This window comes from Falco biarmicus, chromosome W (genome assembly GCF_023638135.1).
Source record: "Falco biarmicus isolate bFalBia1 chromosome W, bFalBia1.pri, whole genome shotgun sequence".
NCBI classification, from domain to species: domain Eukaryota; kingdom Metazoa; phylum Chordata; class Aves; order Falconiformes; family Falconidae; genus Falco; species Falco biarmicus.
Window position 1 is genome coordinate 3,020,953 of NC_079310.1, and position 18,492 is coordinate 3,039,444.

At 47.2% G+C, this 18,492-nt stretch overlaps 1 pseudogene; it reads right to left on the bottom strand.

Moving 5' to 3' along the window:
- Nucleotides 1-11,870, bottom strand: part of LOC130142104 (talin-1-like) — a 54,051-nt pseudogene extending 42,181 nt beyond the window's left edge.
- Between the last annotated feature and the right edge of the window lie 6,622 nt (nucleotides 11,871-18,492).

Sequence of the window (18,492 nt, forward strand, 5' to 3'; positions counted from 1 at the left end):
ATGCACATCGCTCTCAGCTTATCTGAAGTAAAGCAAAATACACTGTCTTTGGCTGTCCTTGTTACACAATAACAGGAAGATTTTGGTGGGAAAAGAACGTTGCAGGTGGGAACAGAAAACTACAGAAGAGAAACTAGGGGTGGGCTTGGTATTTAGGCAACTAACCAATAATGAGCTTAACTTTTGTAATATGTATGAGCTAATTATAAGAAGGCATAAAAGGTGACTGTAAGAGACAATAAACGAAGTCTGCTGATCACTCATATTGAGTGACTGTGTCTTCCCTCCGTCGCAACAAATGGCGCCCGAACAGGGACCCTAGAGAGGGCTGAACCTGCGAGCCACGGTTCGACGGAGATTCGGGTACCGGTCCTGAAAGCAGCGCAGGAGGCGGAAGGGCACAGTCCCCGCGCCCGGGAGCACCTACAGAGGGTCCCGCCGGCCACGCGTCGCCGAAGTCTCGCAAAGGCTGCAACAGCGCTGACGAAGGTATGGAGAGACAAGCGACGTATGATTCGCTCATATGCTTTTTAGAAAAGCGGAGCGTTCGGGACATAGATTGTAAAAAGGAATTACCCGGGTTATTAACGCATGGAATAGCATCCGGGACCCCCGCGGCAGCGGCGAGCGGCGGCGTGCGGTCCGGCAGGCCCCGTCCCGGCCGCGGTTTCTCTCCGAGGCTGCACCCCCCCCCTCCACCCCCCCCGCTCCGATCGGCGCCATGGCAATGCAAGCGGCCAAGCGAGCTGACATCTGGCTGCCCCCAGAGGTCAATCGGATCCTTTATATTCGGAACCTGCCGTATGAAATCACAGCGGAGGAAATGTATGATATCTTTGGGAAATACGGACCTATTCGACAAATCAGAGTTGGAAACACTCCTGAAACAAGAGGAACAGCTTAAGCTTCTCAAGGAAAAATACGGACTTGATTACAAACCCACCAAAAAAAAAAAAAAAAAAAAGGTGCTTCAGATGTCACCTACAAGAAATGGGTTTCTGCCTTGACCTAGCAAACATCTCTGTGCTTAAAGAGAAGCCTTTTTGCCTTGATGGAGATAATTTATTCTGTATTCTGTATTTATGCTGTATTCTGAATGTGGAAATTGGTTGGGACTAGGAGGCTGGCTTAAAGGCATTTTGCAAATGGGATTATTATTTTTGATCATTATTGTAATAATAGTTTTTTGATCAAAACCAGCCAAAATTATTTGTAAGCATTAGGCATATGTGGAAGAGAATGCCTTTATTTGAATCAGCAGTTAAGGTGTAGTTTAGTCTGATGCTGTGGTTTTATCTGCTTCTGGTGAATTTTTGAAGTGATGAAATCAGAGATACAAGGTATACTAAGAGTTATGAGGTAATAAGGTAATAATCTAAGTAAGGGTGCTGTCTTTTATATCTACAAGTGCAATATGCTTTTATGTAGCAGAGAGAAACTTTAACAATAATGTTGCTTGAGCGAGATGTGCATGTGACAACTTGGGAAAAGGGATATCACAACTGGAGTGCAACAGTGTTTCTATGTCTGGCAGAGTGAAATCTTTCAAGACCTGAGTTTAGACAGTCTAAAATAAATTGTTAGTATTCAGAAAACCCATCTTAGGCCTCTTTTGCTTACATAGTGTTATGGAAGTCAACTGCTATTGTAGAGAATTAATGATTTTTTAATACATATTAACGAGTACTACTATTTTACCTTGAGGCAGTTGAGTGAGAAATACTCACGTGTAGCATTTGAGGGAATGTCAGCATAAATCGCACTTACAGTAAGACTGCATTTTTAATTACTGTACTCGTTAAGATTTGATGATGCCATAAGGCTAAGGCCTTATATCACAGATTGGTTCTGAACTAAAAGGTGTGTGCACATGTAGATATGCACATTTGTGTTATTTTCCTTAATTGGCTACAAAATAATATAATTAGGTTGGGGACTAGATCTTGGGAATTTACCTATTATACTTCTGTTTGTTAAGGAACGTGCATAACACAGCACCCATGTAGGCTTGGCTTGTGGCATAGTTGTCAAATTTAGCATAGACATTCAGACAGATAAGCAACGTACTCTTCTTGTGTGTATCACCTACAAGCCATTATGGCTTAGTGTGTAAATCTGTATGTAACTATTGAAAAATCCACTTATGAATGTATATAGCTTAAAACTAATTTTTTCCCTTTGTTAATTCTTTGATATCAATGAGGTATTCTTCAGAAAATGTATGGACTGGTTGGTTGCATAAGGGCAGTTGTTATTTGGACAAAAAATTGTTAATGGTCAGGGATTTTCCACTAAAATATTTGCAAATATTCCTAGTCAAACATCAGTTTGGTTTCTTTTGGGGTTTTGAGCTTGCATTAGTCCATGTTCAGAACTTTAAAATTACCTTTGAATTTTTTAAACTTTTTATATCACTGGAACAGAAAGAGCATCTAAATTAAAGCTTCAAGCTAACTTTATTTTTCAAGTATTTCAGGAATTATACTTCTGAACTGACATTTTATAAGTTGGCTGTGTATTTTCCTGTGTTAAAACACTGTTATTGAAAATGGTCAACCAAGCCTATGTCGCCCAAAATAAAAACGGGGGAATTGTGGATAACTGGCTAGCTGAAAAGGGTCACATAGACATAGTCCAGCTGGCTGGACAAAAATGCACATCGCTCTCAGCTTATCTGAAGTAAAGCAAAATACACTGTCTTTGGCTGTCCTTGTTACACAATAACAGGAAGATTTTGGTGGGAAAAGAATGTTGCAGGTGGGAACAGAAAACTACAGAAGAGAAACTAGGGGTGGGCTTGGTATTTAGGCAACTAACCAATAATGAGCTTAACTTTTGTAATATGTATGAGCTAATTATAAGAAGGCATAAAAGGTGACTGTAAGAGACAATAAACGAAGTCTGCTGATCACTCATATTGAGTGACTGTGTCTTCCCTCCGTCGCAACAGCTTTCTTTGGGTCTTCATCCGAGAGGAACAGCCCAAAATCATTGGCTGAAAAATAGGTAAAGTCTCTGCTAGGGTAATCCTGAGCAGGACAGGGCTACCAAGATGCCAGCCTGTGCCCAGGGATGTGCTGCAGCCTAGCACATGAAGCACAGCAGTACTGTGCATGCTGAAGCCCAGCAGAAAGATGGCAAGCAAGCCTCAAGGTACATGTTTTACCATAGTTATCTACAGAAAAAATCATCTGAAGCATGCCTACACAATGCCAAACTTGGGATTGACCACAACTGAAGGAAGAGCTTGGAGTCGTGGTCGACAGCTCTCTGAAATCTTCAGTGCAACATGTAGCAGTGGCCAAAGCAAGGTAGTAAAACGCTGGGCATCACCAGGAAGGGTGCTGGAAACTGGTGTATAAAACCTAGGCACATCCACACTGAGTACTCTGTGGTGGTATGATCTGCATCTCCCCAGAAGGACATAGCAGAGTGTGAAAAGATACAGAGAGGGGCAACTTAAATGATGGAGCTTTGGTACAAGGGACTAAAGGAGCTGGGACTCCTCAGTTTGGGGAGGAGGCTGAAGGAGGACAGGATCAAAGCTTACATAGTCTCAGAGGTGATGAGAAAGTGTAGAAGTGCTGTTCACCAAATTCTGCTCCCTCAGGGCTGGGGTACCCAGTGAGAGCATTGCTGCTGATGCCCAGGCAGTGGCACCCCAATTTGGACCCATGGGGATGGCTGCGTCTTCTTGCTGCAAGAGGCCAGGCTTTCCCCTGGGAAAGGTCCTTCTCCACCTTTCCAGCAATCCAGTGCCACAGGCTGTCTTGGCTGACTGCTAAATTTATAATGAGTCATCTCATTGGCAGCTCTCTGTGGGGGAGGGACAAATTCCCAAGCACCTCACTCCTGCCTGGCTAACACTGCAGTTAGGATCCTACCTACTAAACAGGGAGCAGAAAAAAATCACTGAGGTTTGCCTTCTTTTTTTTTTTTTTTAATTGGGAAAAAAAAAAAAAGCAAGCACTATTTTCAAAGCAAATTCTAAGAGGATAATTCTAAAGCACTGAAAACTGAGCAGCTTGGCCCAGATCCATAGCTTGGGTAGGGAGAGGTGCTTCCTCAGACAGCAAGAGCTGGGCTGGAAACCTACACCGAAGCTCCCCCAGTCCAAAGGTCACAAATAAACCAGGGCAGCTCAAAAAGGGACCCCCGAATGTCACTGAGTAAGAAGAGCTAAGAGACACAAAAGCTGCAAGGAACAGATGGGAAAAGAAAAGCTGTGAGCAACTGAAAAGGAACTTGGGAATAAGCAGTTCCCAGTTCCCTTTAAGGCTTTCCCCTTGCCTTTTTTTTTTTTTTTTTTTAACATAAGCAGGCTGGCTCACACCCAGGAGCAGGAAAATGCAATGCTTCTTCCAATACCATTAAAGCCCTGCATCCACATAAAAACATCCAGTCCCTCTCTGAAACTGAAAGCTGTGATCTGCCAGACTGTCCCCCACGGGCCAGCTGGGCACCCCATGAGAAGGCATTACCTTTCATCCATGAGGAATTTACAGTTCCCAGATGTCACCATACTCCCCTTTCTCTCCTCTTCCCACAACTCCTGACCTCCTGTTTGCTACCTGCCCAATGCATAGCTCTCCTCAGTGGCAGAGACTCCTCAGTGGCAGAGCCACTTTTGGAGGCGGCAGGGATCCAGGAAAGCCCCCAAGATGATGTCCCGTTTTCAAGCCCCCACACCCCCACACCCCGCTGGGGACAGACCACATCCATGTGGGCATGAATTGCATCATGAGCTCATGTGCCATAAGCTTACTTTTGAGCCTTGCAGCAGCAGGGAGATATTAGAGCTGAGAAAGCTTAGCAAGGTAATGGAGCACCAGCACAGAGTCTGACAGAGAGCTGCCAGGGCAGACAGACCTGACCGAGGACTATATATTCCCCAAGAAAGAAAAAATTAACTTAAATGGTTTATTAATGCTTGCTACGACCCTTGTAACTGTTTAAACCCACCTAGTCCTGGCTAGTGGTGATTAATCCAAGTAGGAGAGAGGAACAGAGACAGAAAGGGCAGCAGGCTCAAAGAGCTTGATGAACATTTCATTTCCAAATGTGTTTTCCTGTCTCCCAAGCTCCCAAATTTCTTCTGGGGTGTCAAGGAGGGAGCCCAATGAGCTCAGCCTCTTGCCTCAACCAGACAGGAGGACTTGGACCTTGCTCCCCCCACACCCCCACTGCTCTGTGCTGGCTGGGAAAACCCAGACAGGCATGGGGACAAGAGAGGAAAGGGAAGCCAGTGACATGCCAGGAGCCAAGCCAGAGTGGCCCTGGCACAGAAGTACAGCGGACAGCCCCATCACAGACTTACACTGTCCCATCTGGGCCTCAGGCAGCTGCTCACAGATCATCTGGCAGGCATCATGCACCATGGTAGAGGGCTCAAACTGCATCGTCTTCACCACATTGCTGATGCTGATCTTCAGTGAGAGGGCAACCATGGTGGTGGCTCAGCTTTCCCCACTCCTATGTCACCTGCTGGAGGAGACAGCCAGGTTAGCTCTGACTACTGTCGCTGTATGGTCCCGTCCAATGTGCAGGGTACTTCCTCCAGCAGCACCTCTTCTCCCCAAAAGCTGGGACCTGGCTTCTAGCAGCAAGCAAGGGCTGCACCCTGTACTGGTGAGCCCACAAGGGGGTCCCTGCTTTCCAACTCCATGCTGACCCCGGGGTCTCTGGCCAGCGTTGGGACCCTCGTCTCCCCGTCCCAAGGTCCCAAAGCCTATTTTGCTTGTCTGCAGGAGTGACAACAGCTGGTACTTAGTGGAGATGCTGTCAGCAAGAAGGAAGCGAGTGTGCAGGAACACAGGAAAGTGAGATGGAAGGGGTTATAATTAAACCTGCCGTGACAAAGAAGCCACAAGAGGAAAACCAAGCTTTGACCTGGAGCTCGTAGGGCCCTGCCCTGGCTATCAGGGCTCCCCATGTCACCAGCAGACAGTGCTGAGCTGGAAGCCTGAGCACAAAGGGACCTGAAGGGATGGAAAAGCCTGGAATCACTCAGAGAAGATAAGGGCACCAGGCACTGAACCCACCCATTAAAAATAATTACCTGGGGAAAGCACCACTCATGCTGAGTACCCACATTGGTGCTTGAAGACTGGGGTCTACGGCAGCAGCTGTGGCACAAACCCAGGGCAGGGGAGCCCATGTGCAGGAGGGCAAGTGACCCAGCTGCTGCAGCTCATGCTGCAAGGGCACATGAGAGCTGCACCATGCCATCTGAAATGGGGCCCAATCTGGGCCCAGCTTGAAGGATCAGCTTCAAGCTTGAAAGATTGCATAAATCAGCTTCAGAGCAAGCACCCCTCAACAGGGCTCCGAAACACCAGGTTTAATAACATCTAATTAGAATAATGATATTCTTACAGCAAAGCAAAATCAGAAAGAAATAAAAAAAGGAGGTTGTAAATAAGCCCACACACTTGCCTGCTGTGGCTTGTAGGGTGAGCCCTTTCCTTTGGGTTTATGCACCATGCAGAAGCTTTCAGTGCTTTCCCAGGTTGCTACATGCCTTGGGGTCCCTGTACCAGGTCCTTCTCCGTGCCCTTCTTAGCATCCCCAGTCCCCAGCCGGCCCCAACCTGACACTCTCCAGTAGTTACACCCCTTTTCCTCTCCCTGAGAGCCTGCTCATGGGGAAGGAATCCCCTGCTCTGTTTTGACCCAGGCTGCCTTTTCCTTAAACCCCAGCTGGTAGGAAGACACAAGAGCACTGGCAGGATGCACCATATCTGCTTGTCCTCTTAGACTGATTTTCTCCTACCAGGCCTCCTATTATGGCTGTCAGGGAAAGGTTGCTGACCACATGCATCCTCAGCCTGGCCCAGGAAGGTTCTTGGGCAAGGGTTGCTAGCAGCCTCCCTCACCTGCCTTGCACCACAGCAGCAGATAGCAAGCCTGTGCATCGCTGCCTGGTGCTGCCAGCTTCAGTCCCCCATGGAAGGGGGCACACTGGTGCGGGCTGTTTCCAACTGTGGACCCAAGCAGGCTAGGGGCTGGACCTGTCATGGATAAAAAGTTCCTGCATCCAATTTTGGGCAGGAGTAAGTCAGAGCAAGGAGAGACGGAGGGCAGGGGTCCTGCTCCTGCAGAGCCACAAAGCTGGGTGGGAGGCAGGGACAGAGGAGCTTACCACCTCTGCCAGCACATGGAGCCACTCCAGCTCCACATTCCTAAGCTGTTCAGAAATGTTTCTGTGGAGGCCCATGGCCCCCACTGACTCTGCTGATGAGGAATTAAATGCATTTTGGGTCTGGAGCAAGGGAGTCTGCTGGCAGCGGGAGGCAACAGAGGCACCTATGTGTGCCATTGCTGTCCACCCAAAAACACCAGCAAAGCTGCAGAACTGAAGGGATGAGGAACACCCTGCCATAGAAAGGGCTTTTTGAATATTTCTTACACAGGGCAGGCTGCTGTGGTCACCAGGCCAGTACTCTTCTCTAGATCTAAAAATATCCTCGAGTTGAGCATAAAGCTGCTCTCTGTCCCTCTGCAGGAAAAGGAGAACATGCCACCACCAGGACAAGGCCAGAGACCATGAAGGAAGAGGAGGGGAGGATGCCATATGGCAGAGAGGAACCGAGAGGAGCCAGGCCATGCCAGTGTCACTCCTGCCCTGGTCATTTCTGCAGCCTCCTCTTGTCCTCCCAGAGCCACCCAAAATCAGGTGCTGTACCAGAGGCACCCCTTTGCATGCCCTTCACAAGGGCCACTGCGCTTTCCAAGACCTCGCAGGAGGATGACTGCTCAAGCCTTCCTACTCCTGAACTCTTACAAATACGACAGAGCTTAGAGGGGAAGATGCTTACAACATCAAGCAAGTCCTTGGAGGAAAGGGAGATAGATGGTTCATTTTAATTCTCATATTCTACGGAAATAGTTCAGGCTCTGGCAGTTGAACTTTGCTGATAGCATCTAAAGCAGAAACACTCTCTGCTGCGTAAGAAGTACACCTCCTTAAACCCTGGAGAGATTTGTCAGCAAATGTGGCAATTAATCACATGGGGTTTGAAAATCTGCCCACACACTTCCTCCTGTGAGGGCACCGATGAAGGGCTCGGCCCCTGCAGACCTCTCCCCTCCAGGTACCAGATGAGGAAAGAAAAGCTGGACTAGATGTAAGGGACAGGACAACACGGGAACCTGGTGCTGCAAACCAGAAAAATAAAGGAAAAGGACAGCAAAATTCAAGCTGTCTCTCTGAAAAGAAAAAAATAAACCAACCAACCAAGTCTCGATGAACACACACCAAATTTCTGCGCTAGCTTGCCTCCAGAGCAAGCAAACCTGTCTGCAATCGGTTGTTGGTATGCAAAGACAGATAAGGCACTGGAGCAGCAAGCCAGCCAGCTGGCAGCCAAATTAAGGCACTTCTGCATTTTATGGCAAGCTGCGTGCAACCCTCTGAGCCATGAGCATGCTCCTGAGATGATCTCAAAATGGGGGCAGAAGAGTTCTTGGTGGGGTACATCCCCCTTGGGAGCTGTCCCAGCTGCCTCCATTTCACCCTGCACTAGGCAAGCAAAACCATCACAGTGGTGGAGGTCTCCTGGATTGGGGCTCTGCTTAAAGGCAGGGCCAGTACAAGTAGGGTCAGCTGCAGAGAGCCAGCACCACACCAGCCCAAGGAACCACTGAGTGTGAGTTTTCTATCACATGATGTAACTGCTATATTTGTATTGGCTGAGTTTAGCACTGCGAGAACAGACACATATATTTTTTATCTTAAAAAAGAACAAAAAAACCAACCAAAAAACACCAACCAAAATTTAATAGCATCAAAGCAGCCTGCCAGCACAATCACAGCAAGTTTCCAGAACAAGCCACAAATCTTCAAACACAACAACTTCTCAAGTTTTTAACGTGCCCTTTCTAAGGGAGACTCTGCATTAGGTTTGGGTTTGTTGGTTGGTCGAGGGGTTTTTTTACAGCAATGCCAAATCTAATTTTGGAAAGGCCCCACTCTGGACCACCCCTGGGCTGGGGGTGAAGCAGTGCTGGAAGCTGGCTGCAGGAAGCATTATCAGCTGAAAACTTCCCCACTGCCAGGGCTTTTTGCAGGCATGGGGCTGCCTGCCCAGCCAGCACGGTTGTCAGCATAGCCAGGCAGGTCCCAGGCCACTGCAACTCCTGCCAGCAGCAGCTCTGCCTGCACACCAGAATTTGCACAACAGCAGAAGGAAATGGGTCAAAAATTAACCCAGCAAAAAGCTGGACCCAGCTCTGGACAGGTCCTCCATTATGTGACCAGCATATACAGGCACAGCAGGCACTGGGGGCATGGGTGGCTCAGCCTCATGCTGATGGGAAGGCTGAGTCAACAGCCCTGGCCAGTGACAATGCTGCACACTGCTGAGCCAATTCAGCCCGCTTTCTCTTTCCCAGCTGTGTGGCCACATTAGACTCTGAGATGGTTTCTTCCAGCTGGGGCCAGGCTTGCCCCTGGGGAACATAAGTGGCTGATGAGCCCAGCCCCACAGCACCTCTGCAACCACCCAGCTATTACCCACAGCTAGGGCAGGAGCATCCTCTTGCCCCTGCAGGGAAGGCAGCCCTGCTCGGCATGGGAAACAGGCAGGGGACTGGCAGTGGAATCACAGCTGCAGGCAGCCCACAATCTCACCAGCACTGGGGTGAAGCAGCTCTGGCCATTAACTGCTTCATTTCCCACACATCCCTAGGCCTGTCCACTCCTGATGGGCATATCCTGCCCTCAAAAGGGAGGGGACACAAACAGCAGCACCTCTGGGCTGCCCACCACAAAGGCAGGCACAGGGACGAGCAAGGGCAGGAGGATGGCATGCTCAGCTAGTGAAAAGGAGGGCGTCCCACAGGTCCCTGTTCCCCAGACCTCCTGCTCCCCTTCCCCAAATCTGCCAGGATGTACAACTTCAGGATGCACCAAGCTCCTGCTGCTGCCAGTCAGCAAGCAAGCTGCACACTCGGCTGATGTCGTGGTTTAACCCCAGCTGGCAACCAAGTACCACACAGCCGCTTTCTCACTTCCCCTCACCCAGAGGGATGGGGAGGAGAATCAGAAAGGAATGTAAAACTCAAGGGTTCAGATAAGAACAATTTAATAGGTAAAGCAAAAGCCATGCACACAAGCAAAGCAAAGCAAGGAATTAATTCACCACTTCCCATGGGCAGGCAGGTGCTCAGCCATCCCCAGGAAAGCAGGGCTCCATCACATGTAACGGTTACTCAGGAAGACAAAACGCCATAATGCCAGATGTCCCCCCCTTCCTCCTTCTTCCCCCAGTTTATATACTCAGCATGACGTCATATGGTATGGAATACCTCTTTGTCTAGTTCAAGTCTTCTGTCCTAGCTATATCTCCTCCCAATTTCCTGTGCCCCTCCAGCCCTCTGGCTGACAAGGCCCAAGAAACTGAAAAGTCCTTGATTCAGTATAAACATCACACAGCAACAACTAAAACCATCAGTGTCCTATCAACATTGTTCTCACACCATATCCAAAACACAGCACTGCACCAGCTACTAGGAAGAAAATTAACTCTATCCCAGCTGAAACCAGCTCACTGCACACCATCATGTATGCTGCACAGTAGGAGCCACTCATTTAGGACATGGGGGGTTTCACTCCATGGCCTGCAGGGGAGGGGGGAGTTTAGACCCTCTACTGGGCAACCTGTGAGCTCCAGCAAAGCTAAAGATCCCAAAAAATATATCCCTTACCCTTCTCAGCAGAAAGGCACAGGGATAGTGGAGAAGGGAGTAAACAATTATTGCTACCAAACATGGGTCTAACAGCCAGCAATAAGCCATGGCAGAAGCATGTAGACATCCTGCCAGCAGATTCAAAGAGCTGGAGAGCTTGCAGGAGTGCAGGCAGGAGCCATCATAGAACAAGGCTGGGCAGGGAAGAGGCAGAGGATGTGACAGGGTTTCCCTTGCCTGGTTAGCTGCTCCAGCCAGGGTATGGTGGGGACCCATTGGGGGTCAGTCGTGCTCCACAGCACCCACCCCAACCCCATCCTGGAGGGGCTGCAATCAGCCTTCTGTGCCAGGATGATCATCAGGAGCTGCTGGGGTTACCTCCCCTAGCTGTGTCACAGCTGTAGGGAGCATGTCCTCCAGCATCCCCAACCAAAAATACACTATAGGTCAGAGACACCTTTCCCATTTCCTTCCCCCCATGTACAGGCAGGGCAGGCAGTAGGAAAGCTTCACTGCTGTAACCGACCAGTGCCAAAACTCACCCCCCTGGTTTGAAGGCCCATGGCCACACCCAGGCCTCTCCCACTCAGTCCCGGGGGACCCCCGAGGCAGGGATGCCAACCAGGGAGGGCCTGGTGAGCACTGACTTCAGGCTGAGGCCTGTAGCAGCTATTTTGGGGCAGGACAAGGACAGAGACAGGATTAATGGAGCCAAGGCCGAGCCAAAGGCTAGGCCCAGCCCAGCCGTGCCTGCACACACCACCCCGGGGTCACCAGCACCAGCTGGTGCCGGTGCCCTGCAGGAGGGTGCTACCAGCCCCAGGGGCATTAGGGCACGCCCCAAAACCAGGCTAAAGCGTGAGCATCCCCTTAGAAGCCCCTGGGATGACCGCAGCCTCTCCTTCCTGGGGAGGCGCCTCAATAGGAGCGGGAAGGGCTCGACCCCGGTAACCGAGACGCTGCTCCTCCCTGTAAGCGAGGGGATCCCCCTAGGACATCCGCTTCCAGCAGCCCCCGGGAGACGGGATGCTGCTAGTTACCGGAACCCTATGCCGCCCTCTGCCACCTACCTGTGCGTAAGCAAGAACAGCGCAGAGGCCCCACCAATGCTGTGCGGAGTGAGACAACCCCACCCACTTCCCGCTCCACCGCCCTCCTGCTGCATATGGGTCGAGATACCGCGCGCCGCCAGGCGGCACGGTTCAGCACGGCACCCCGGGGCTGTGCTCTGTCTGGTCCCCCCTGCATCTCAGGCCCACGCCCAGGGCTGCACGCTGACTGGCGCGCGAGCGGCACGGCCCTGCGCCTGCACCCTGGGTCGTGCTCTGCCCACTGCTCGCACCCCCGAGCCCCTACCCAGCATAGCCTAGACCACTAAAGAACCAGCATCCAGGTACACCCGGACATGTTCCCCTAAGCACACGGCCGCCGTGCGCTCCCACTGCCCACGCGCCGTGTCAGCCCTGGGACACTGCTGGGAGGCGGGTGACGTCACTGGTGGCGCGTTGGAAGCGGTGCGGCCGGGTGGTGCCGCGCTGAGGTGAGGGATGGGACCACTACCCTCCTCTCACCCCGCCCAGGCTGGGGGTCCCTATGGGGCATTGGGTGCGGGGGCTAGCTGCTGGTGGGAGAGCTCGCAGCTGTGGTGTGGCCTGCCGCGTGACGGCCTTCCGGTGGGGTGCCAGGAGCCTGGTCCCTCCGCCTGCATGGGGCTGCACTGTCAGGCCACGGGTTGTGCTGCCCGGCAGACTGCTGGCTGCAGGCTGTTAGCTATGCCCCAGGCAGCAGCATGCCGTTTGCCTGTGGTGATATGAAGAAATTGTACGGAATAGGGACAATACATCAAGTGTAATTATATATTTACCCAAAGAATGTAGGTATAGTAATTAGATCACGTAACCATATAGTTTGAAGAAAATAACTAATGGAAGAAGTCTGTCTTTCTTTCCTCTAACAAGGGGCCTATTTATAAAGGATAAGAAACATTCCAATGTTATCCAGAGGGAGCGACTATAAGGAACAAGAATGAGAAACAGATGGTCGACAAGGATATATAAGTTAGCTCAGACTGATAAGAACACTGCAAACTTGCAAGACCATCACATTCCAGACAAAGGGTGAGAAGTACACCATGACGAAGACATATGGCCTTCCTCCCAAAGACCACTGCCCGCATCCCGAAGACCCCTGCCCACAAATCTTGGAAGAATTTGCGCAAGAACACAGGACTGATAAGCTAATTAGCATACGAAGCGAGAGTAGATGGGTTTAGGTAATGAGTATGTATATATGTTAATTGAATATTCATTGTTTTATTGTATAAATATGAGATAGTTCGTCACTTCAGGCATGCACGCCTGTGGTGGAGCGATCCCCCATGCATCTGCACGCAATAAACATACCTACTTTATAACTTTCAAGTTACAGAGTTTAATTCTGTACATCAGTGGGCCAGCCCCACAGCTGGGGTTGAGAGGTTTTTTGGCTTCCTTTGGATGGGTGTCCAGGTGGGGGGGAGCAGTTCCTGCCTTGCACACTCCTGTGACTTTTCCTTCTACTTCACATGCTGTTGTCTCCTCTTGTTCTCTTCCTCTCCTTGCTGCCTGCCCAGTGCATGCTTCCTAGATAGAAATTCCTCGCGTCTGTGGAAACAATGGGCCCCTGCTTTGCCTGGACTCTGCCCACCTCCCTTTCCTCTCACTGCTCTGCTTCCTGCTAGCTAGACTGCTCTCCATGCCATCTGGCAGGGCAGCCCCACACACCAGCTTCCTACTCCCAGGCAGCTGGCACAGCAGTCTAGTGGCTGGAGTCCGCCATCTGCCCTGGTGGTTGTTTTTTGTTTGTTTGTTTTGGGTTTGGTTTTTTTTTGTGGGCTGTGACACCTTTCAGCTAGATCTGAAATCTTAATGGTGCTAAAGGAGAGGCTGTCCTAGCTGGCAGCATGCCAGGGGTGTGGCACCTTCGGGCTTCAGTGGAATGGCAGGATCTTGCCTACCCTCAGTGGCAAAAAATCTGGAGCCCTTCCACATTCCCTTTCCTTCCTGCAGCTTTTTAATTCCTGGTGGAGCCTGGCTCCTGTGGATGGGTCCCAGTAGTCTGGTGGGGCCACTGGTGCTGCTAACAACCTTGTTGGGACAGTACTCATGGCCTAGTTGTTGCTGCAGGGCCCTGGCAACTGTTGCCATTACATGGGGAGATGTGGCAATTGAGGCACAGACTTTGCAAGGATGAAGAAAAGACCTTTATTGTTAGTTAGTTACAGCTTTTGTAAGTTTATACTCTGTACATGTGCTGCTAAAAGGTTTATTATTGGTCAAACTCTACTGTCCATGCACCCAGCTGCTGTTCACTATAGGCTACTCTCTGCTGTTCACGCTGTTTCCTTATCGAGGTTAGATCACATTCCTCTTTTGTCTCTGTTTCATCCAAGTTTCTATTCATACTCCCTCAAAGTTATTTACTTCTTTGCTGCAGGATCACAGCTGCACATTATCAATGTCAAACCCACTGTCTCCGTCCTCTGTAATTCCCCATTTTTGTTTTTCAAAAGCTTGCTTTAACATGTTATGGACTTTTCATTCCTTTTTTTTTTTATCACTTAATTACCAATTTTAGCTTTATTTTATGTGTACATTTGTACATTTCAATCAGGTTCACAAAATGTAAAACTTGTTATCAGCACATTTCATACAGAGGTCAACACATAGCTTTATGATTATTTGTAAGAACATGCAATAAGCTATGGAAATTTTATGAAAATATTTTAACAGAAACGTTTAATCAAATAAATGAGCATGAGAAACTGTGTTTGACTTGTAAATTCTGTATATAAGCTGCTATGAAATATTTCCTATCCCAAAAGGAAAAGATAAAACCTACTTAAAAGCTCTTGATATCTTAGAATTTGACAAGTGTTCCACTGTGCCTCCATTCTGAAGCATGGAAGTGGAAATTGTGCAGAACAAAGTTTTACTTGAAATAATTGTTCAACTGTTATTGCTGCTTTTCAAAGAACCTGAAAGCACACAATGAAAACTTAGAACTAAACAAACAGCTGAACGGACACATTTAGATCATTACTGGAATTAAATGAAGAAGTTAACTACATGTGGATAACTGGCTAGCTGAAAAAGGTCACATAGACATAGTCCAGCTGGCTGGACAAAAATGTACATCGCTCTCAGCTTATCTGAAGTAAAGCAAAAATACACTGTCCTTGGCTGTTTTTGTTACACAATAACAAGAAGATTGCAGTTGGTAAAGAATGTTGCAGGAGGGAACAGATAACTACAGAAGAGAAACTAGGGGTGGGCTTGGTATTTAGGCAACTAACCAATAATGAGCTTAACTTTTGTAATATGTATGATCTAATTATAACAAGGCATAAAAGATGACTGTAAGGGACAATAAACGAAGTCTGCTGATCACTCATATTGAGTGACTGTGTCTTCCCTCCGTCGCGACAACTACAAAAGTTTCTCAAAATGTTCTGGTTGCTTTGTGGGATTTGTTGTTGTTGTTGTTGTTATATACATAGAGAACTATACACAAACAGGGAAATTAAAAAATTGCTTAAAAAAAGGAAAGACAATAGTATACAGTATTTACAGCTTAAATGTCACCTTTTTTTTAAATTGCAGATAAACTGTTACATGACCATGCAGTACATCCACAACTCTGAATGAATACCTTTTTTTGCAGTGTAATATAGTCTTGTACGAACCATAAATAAACTATATGTTAAATTACTCTTCTCCATCACTGTTGTCACTATCTTTGAGCTTTGTAACAATGCCTAGGTCACGATCCTTTGGCTTAGGCAACTTCATCAGGTGAAAATACAAATATTTATTTCTAATACAAAGTTGCAGAATGCATTCTATCCACAAGACACTTTATGGAGAGATATTATGTTGCATTGTGTATGATCTATTAGAAATGAAAAAATGGTGTTCCTGAAAGAAAACACTTCTTTAGATTATTACTTTAGAACTGGTTTTGCACCTGCTATACTGCAAGAATACCCTAAGCAGTAACATATCTTTGTGGCCTTTGAGATATCTGTGTGATTACATTTAAACTTAACACGCAAGCTGATTTCAAGTATAACTCTAGGCACAAGTGTGGGAAACGGCATGCTGTCGGGACACAATCTTTCTCACGTACAAAGTGTCAAATGGTATGTTACTCGGGTTAAAGTCTAACATCTATGACAACTTCTTTTTCACCAAAGGATTTGCAGTTAAGTACACAAACTAATGCAGCTCAGCTGAAGTTTCACCGCTGCAACGGAGTACAGAATACTTTTCCCACTGACCTTAAAGGTTGTGGTGGTGGTGACAAAAGTGTGACAGATATTTGACTTATAACCCAAAACAAATTTTCAGCTGTGTGAAATTCACCTGTACACAAAGAACACTTATTCCTTCTGAAGCAACAGCTGAGGATTTGAACAGTCTTTTCACCTTGAGCTGTTCCCAATTTAGAGGTTAAAAAAAAAAGAAATAATTCAAAAGGTATTCTGTCAATATGCTGATGCAGTTGTATGCTAAATTCTGGTCACACTGAAATAGGGTTATGTTCTAGCATTTATATATATGTAGCACTCCATTATAATTTATGAACAAAATTCAGAGGTTCATTTTATATCAAATTGCTTGGAATTAGATTAGGTTGCAGTTGTCATCCTAACAACTAGTTTCCACATTTTACCCCTTAACTGAAGAACGCACATGATGAAAAATCATATTTCTAGAAACAGATAAGTAATTGAAAAAAAATATTCTTATGTTCACAATTGTTTTTCTAAGTCTTATTAAAGTCACCTTCTTTTGTTTTGTTGGTTTTGGGTTTTTAAATGCAGAGACATTTTATTGTGCAGAGAATGTTATATTTATATCTCTGAGCCCGGATACAAATTCCAGCTGTATGTACCACCAGGCTCAAGGCAGAAACCATTCATGCAGTTACATATCTTTTTTACTTTCCTTCACGATACCTAGTTGTTCTCTCATCTCCTGCCAGGTCAGACATTCTCCATCCTCCTCTCATATATCTCTCTTCAAACATTCTCTATCCTCCTCTCTCATAGCTCCCATCAGTAATGGTCAGACATTCTCCATACTCCTCTCACACATCTCCCCTTTTTTGTTTGTTAATTGCGACAAGGCAAGGCTTGTGTGTAGCTGGGTGACTATGACCTGATTTATGTTATGGTCAACTAAATGCTGAATACAGGAAAACAGACATGGGAGACATAAGGCAAACATCAATAAGGCGGTTAAGGCAATTATAATAAAACCTGAAACACTTTTGATCCACGGCCCAAAGTTTCCCAGCCGTGAGAAGAGACCAAAGGCATCTCACCCCTGGCTCTGCTGCAGATCTTTGTTTAAGGCTTTTAAGTTTTGTATGCTTTTGTGAATAGATTCAGAGTGGTCACTCAGATTCATGCAATACATCCCATCAAAGTCTTCACACCCATGTCCCTGTGCTAACAATAAGAAATCAATAGCAGCTCAGTTCTGTAGCGACGCATGATGGACAGAATCGACATCTGCTAATAAGCCAGAAAGAGCAGTGTTTGTAGCATTATGTTCTTTAGCAAGCTAACAGCCTAATTTATTAAGTGAGTTAAGAGCGTGTGCTATTCCTACAGAAGAGATTAGAGAAGCAAAAATGTGTTGCGCTGCATTTCAGAACTCAACCTGAGAGTTAGTCTGCTGTGAGTTCTGCGTTATAAACATTTGACACATGATGGGGTTGCGATTGCAAAAGGGCTGCAATGCCTGCTTGCAATCATCATTGGCATTATCATAGCTAGTTGTTTTAAAAGCAACCCTCAAGCTTCCTCATGTTCAACTTGTCATTGCAAAATATTCTGAAGCCAATCAATAAAGGTAGTATATTGTTATAAACGATATCAATTAAAACAATTTTATTTTGGGTTCAATCAATTTAGGTTGAGAAACAATAAGCAAAACCAGCACTGGGTGTGCAGAGAACTCAATTAGTTCCACCACATGCACACCTGAGTCCTAAAAGCAGCATCTTTTATGCCCGGATCTTGACCAATGTCTTCTTGCCGGATGTTCGTCCTGCTCTTTCACCATTGGGTCACCAGGGCACACCCTCTCCTCCTATTGGATCCTCTTTGGCACGCTTGTTTGAATCTCAGGGTCTTTGTCTCCTTTGGTGGGCTTTCCCTGGTGTGCTTTCCTTGTCTCCTTTGGCAGGCTTTTCTAAGACCTCAGGGGAAGGGGGAGCTTTTACATTGTCTCAAAGGAGAATCACACGTGCCCATTCATTACAATTGTGATACACGTTTTAGATTTACACAGGGTACAACAATTACACTTATCACACTACATTCTATTTTTGACATGAATCATGACCGCGTTTATCACAATATGACTGTTTAGGACCCTGCAAGACTGTGGTGAACGACTCACTAGAGGCACCCAGATTCCAGTATCTTCAGGTCTGCCTTAATAGCCACCTCCTTAATTTGCAAATAGGCATTCCTGGGATACCTTGCCTGAGTCGCTGAAGCGGCATAATTATTTTCCCCAGCCAACTGCTCATATTTAACAGCAATTCCCCAATTAAGGTTTTCAATTGAGGCCACTACACATAGCTCACAAAAATCAGATAACCACATTATATATTGCGTTGGAGTTAGTACCATGCGAAGCAATGACTTCCAATCACGCGGTGCAAGTATATAAGACTGCCATGCTTCAAGAAGTGTGGCAATATATTTGGGAGAAAAGGGACATGTGGCCTATCAAAAGTCACTCTTGCT